At 39.5% G+C, this 4933-nt stretch overlaps 1 pseudogene; it reads right to left on the bottom strand.

Moving 5' to 3' along the window:
* Positions 1-508: 508 nt before the first annotated feature.
* Positions 509-4481, bottom strand: LOC121173572 (uncharacterized; annotated as a pseudogene).
* Positions 4482-4933: the final 452 nt, after the last annotated feature.

The following is a 4933-nucleotide window of genomic DNA, read 5'->3' as shown; positions in this document are numbered from 1 at the left end:
GTCACCCCCAACAGCCAACAAGTCAGCCACCATTTGGTGTCCCAAAAGGCTGATGCCTAGGTTGCCAATTGGGCCCTTATTACAACTTGAACTAAACCTAACTAAAGCCCTTTTAGTTGATTAACCCAAAACATATTTTTGGTCAGCCAACTTTACAAGGATTGGGCCATTATTTAGACAAACTAAACACTCTAAAATTGAAACAAAGTGGTATCATTTAGTCCTCCTCCATTTGGGCCATGATACAACTCACAACCTTGGACATTTCTCCTTGAAACTTGGGCTTGTATTCAAATAGTATGGACAACACTTGTTGAAGAGCTTCCTTGGCTTTCCTTGCTCTAGCCCTTGTCATAGGTCCTCCAAGTCCTTCAAGTGGATCCTTGCCCTTGCTCTTGGTCATGTCCTCATCATTCTCTCCCTCTTGAGAAGGATTTGTCCTCAAATCGGATTCTCCATTTGCATCAAAAAGAGATAAATCAGAGACATTGAAGGTGGAACTAACATTATACTCACCGGGCAGCTCAACTTTGTAAGCATTGTCATTGATTCTTTCAAGCACTTGAAATGGTCCATCTCCCCTTGGTTGAAGCTTTGATTTCCTTTGTTCCAGAAACCTTTCTTTTCTCATGTGCACCCAAACCCAATCTCCGGGTTCGAAGACAACCTTCTTTCTCCCTTTGTTGGCTTGTTTAGCATAACTTTTATTTTTCCTCTCAATTTGATCTTTGACTCTCTCATGAAGCTTCTTCACATAATCCGCCTTTGCTTGACATTCTTTATGCTTAAAAACAGAAACATTAGGCATAGGCAAAAGATCAAGAGGAGTTAGTGGATTAAAACCATAAACAACTTCAAAAGGAGAACAATTAGTGGTGCTATGAACAGCTCTATTGTAAGCAAATTCAACATGGGGTAAACAAGCTTCCCAAGTTTTTAAGTTCTTCCTCAAAATTGTCCTAAGCAAAGTTCTCAAAGTCCTATTAACAACTTCCGTTTGCCCATCGGTTTGTGGATGACAAGTGGTTGAAAATAACAATTTAGTGCCCAACTTGCTCCACAAAGTCCTCCAAAAATGACTTAGGAACTTAGAGTCCCTATCACTAACAATGCTCCTTGGCAGACCATGGAGTCTCACAATCTCCTTGAAAAACAAATCAGCCACATGGGAAGCATCATCAACTTTTTTACATGGAATAAAATGAGCCATTTTAGAAAACCTATCAACAACCACAAAAATGGAATCTCTACCGTTGCTTGTTTTAGGCAGCCCCAAAACAAAATCCATGGATAAATCAATCCAAGGATACTCCGGAATTGGCAATGGAGTATACAATCCATGAGGCTTTACCTTAGACTTTTCCTTTTTACATACAATGCAATGTTCACAAAATTTCTGCACATCCTTTTTCATATGAAGCCAATAAAAATGTTCTTGTAATGTTTCTAGAGTCTTTTGGACCCCAAAATGCCCCATTCAACCTCCTTCATGTGCTTCACAAACAAGAAAATTTCTAGTAGAACATTTAGGTACACACAATTTGTTTTCTTTGAAAAGAAAGCCTTCATGTCTAAAGAAACCATTTTCTGAAAAAATTTCACAATTTTTAAAAATTCCTCCAAAAGTTTCATCATTTTCATACATGCTTTTCAAACATTCAAGACCAATCAATTTTGTTTCAAGCATAGAAAGTAATGCATGACGCCGAGAAAGAGCATCAGCTACAATATTACCTTTTCCCTTTTTATGTTTGATAACATAAGGGAATTGCTCTAGGAATTCCACCCACTTCGCATGCCTTTTGTTAAGCTTGCCTTGCCCCTTGATATATTTGAGGGACTCATGGTCACTATGAATGACAAATTCCTTGGGATAAAGGTAGTGTTGCCATGTTTTCAAAGCCCGTACTAAGGCATACAACTCATTATCATAAGTTGAATAGTTAAGGGTAGGACCACTTAACTTTTCACTAAAATAAGCAATTGGATGGCCTTCTTGCATCAACACAGCCCCAATCCCAACATTTGAAGCATCACACTCAATTTCAAAAGATTTTTGAAAGTTTGGCAACGCAAGTATGGGAGCATTAGTTAGCTTTTGCTTAAGAACATTGAAAGCTTCTTCTTGTTTCTCTCCCCATTTGAAACCAGCATTTTTCTTGAGCACTTCATTGAGAGGTGCTGCCAATGTGCTAAAATCCTTCACAAATCGTCTATAAAAACTTGCTAAGCCATGAAAACTCCTCACCTCGGTCACGAACTTAGGTGTAGGCCATTCTTGAATAGCCCTAACCTTCTCCTCATCAACTTGCACTCCTTTTGAACTCACAACAAAACCAAGAAACACAACATGGTTAGTACAAAAGATGCATTTTTCAAGATTGGCATACAATTGTTCTTCTCTAAGCACAGTCAAGACAGATTTTAAATGATCAATATGCAAATCAAGTGAAGTGCTATAGATAAGAATATCATCAAAGTACACCACAACGAACTTTCCTATGAACTCTCTCAAGATATGGTTCATTAGTCTCATGAAAGTGCTAGGAGCGTTAGTTAGGCCAAAAGGCATAACCAAACCATTCATACAAACCATATTTTGTTTTAAAAGCAGTTTTCCATTCATCCCCTTCTCTAATCCTAATTTGATTGCATCCACTTTTTAAATCGATTTTAGAGAAGTAACATGCACCATGCAATTCATCAAGCAAATCATCAAGCCTAGGTATAGGGTGCCTATATTTAATGGTGATGTTATTAAGGGCTCTACAATCGGAACACATGCGCCATGTCCCGTCCTTTTTAGGGACCAAAATCACTGGGACAACACAAGGACTCATACTATCTCTTACCCAACCTTTGCTAATGAGTTCATCCACTTGTCTTTGAATCTCTTTGGTTTCTTGTGGATTACTTCTATAGGCTGGCCTATTAGGCAAAGAAGCTCCTGGATTGAGATCAATTTGATGCTCAATTCCCCTCAAAGGTGGTAGTCCATTTGGCACATTTGGTGGAAACATGTCTTGAAAATCCTGCAAAAGAGTTTTAACACTAGAAGGCACTTCAAAATCATCAAAAGTGTTAGTGGTCAAAATCTGATTTTTGGAACACAAGATATATAGTGACTGTTTAGCACGAAACAACCTCTTGACCTCACTTTTTGTGGCTAAATAGCTCTCCCTCACTTCAAGTGTTTCACTCTTCTTTTGTTCACTCTTTTTCCTCTCAAGTGTTTCCCTCTTTTTCTCACTCTCAAATGTTTTGCTCACCTTTTCTTTTTCTCTTTTCTCTTGAAGAAGTTTTTCTCTCATTTTCTTTTGATCCTCACACACTTCTTGTGGACTCAATGGCTTGAGCACAATCTTTTTGTCTTGGTGCATGAAAGAGATCTTGTTGGTGTAACCGTCATGATTGGCTCTTTTATCAAATTGCCATGGTCTCCCCAACAGTAAGTGACTGGCCTCCATAGGAACAACATCACAAAGTACCTTATCATTGTATTTCCCAATGGAAACGTCCACTTCAACTTGCTGCCTCACTTGCACCTCCCCATCCTTACTAAGCCATTGAAGTTTGTATGGCCTAGGATGTGGTTTAGTAGCTAAATTTAGCTTTGACACTAATCTAGCACTAGCCACATTGGTGCAACTACCTCCATCAATGATCACCATGCACACCTTGCCATTGATTAAACATCTAGTGTGAAAGATGTTTTCTCTTTGGCTCTCCTCCTCATGCTTCAATTGACCACCAAGTAACCGCCTAATCATCAACAAATCTCCCTCCGGAGTCTCCTCTTCCTCTACGTACTCACTCTCCTCTTCCTCTTCAACATCAGATTCACTTATATATTCTCCATCTCTAAGAACCATGGACCTTTTGTTAGGGCACTCATAAGCATAGTGTCCTAGGCCTTGGCACTTGAAACACTTCACATCTCTACTCCTTTTAGAGGGTTCCTCTTGGGACTTTGAGCGAGTTTTTGATGGGATAGGTGTGGAACTACTAGAAGTAGCAGCCCCATCTTTCTTACCTTTGTCTTTCCAACCAGAAGAATCAAAGTTGGTAAAACTCCTCTTAGCCACTCCCTTCCTTTTTAATTGTTGCTCCACTTGGATTGCTTTGTGAAGCAAATCATCCATTTCAACAAACTCCTGCAGCTCAACAATATCACGGATATCATTAGTCAAACCATTAAGAAATCGAGCCATAGTTACCTCCTCATCTTCTTCAATATTTGCTTGAATCATGAGCACATCCATTTCCTTGAAATACTCCTCAACCCCCTTGTTGCCTTGGGTTAGTTTTTGGAGCTTGAATTTCAAGTCCCTTGAGTAACTAGCCGGCACATACCGCTTCCTCATGATCTTTTTCATCTCCGTCCATGTATCAACCATTGGCTCTTCATTTCTTGCTCTCTCCTTTTGTAGCTTGTTCCACCACACAAGAGCATAGTCGGAAAACTCCGTGGCGGCAAGCTTCACCTTCTGGTCCTCCTCATAGTTGTTGCATGAGAAAACATGCTCTATTTTCATCTCCCACTCCAAGTAGGCCTCCGGATCATTCTTTCCTTTAAATGGAGGAATGTTGAGTTTAATACCATCAATTCGGTTTTGTCTAGGAACACCATCATTCCCTCTTCTCCTCCTTTCTTCTTCATTATGATCTCTATTCTCCATTTGATCCAACCTCTCATGGAGCGCATCATCTCGTTGTTTCATTAACCTCTCCAAATGTTGCATCAAAGCTTGCATTTGGAATTGCGAAAGCCCACTCCATCATTAGGATTAGTACCTGACATCTCAAACAAACAAATCAAACGTAACAAGACAATTATAGTTGCTGTTTGAATACCTCACCCACTCAAGTGTATCACACAATTATGGCTTTTCTCTAATGAAACACTCTTGCCTTTTACCACTCTAATTCCCCT

Source organism: Glycine max, chromosome 15 (genome assembly GCF_000004515.6).
Source record: "Glycine max cultivar Williams 82 chromosome 15, Glycine_max_v4.0, whole genome shotgun sequence".
Lineage (NCBI taxonomy): Eukaryota > Viridiplantae > Streptophyta > Magnoliopsida > Fabales > Fabaceae > Glycine > Glycine max.
Note: the sequence above shows the minus strand (reverse complement) of the source record. Positions and strands in the feature narration are given on the sequence as shown.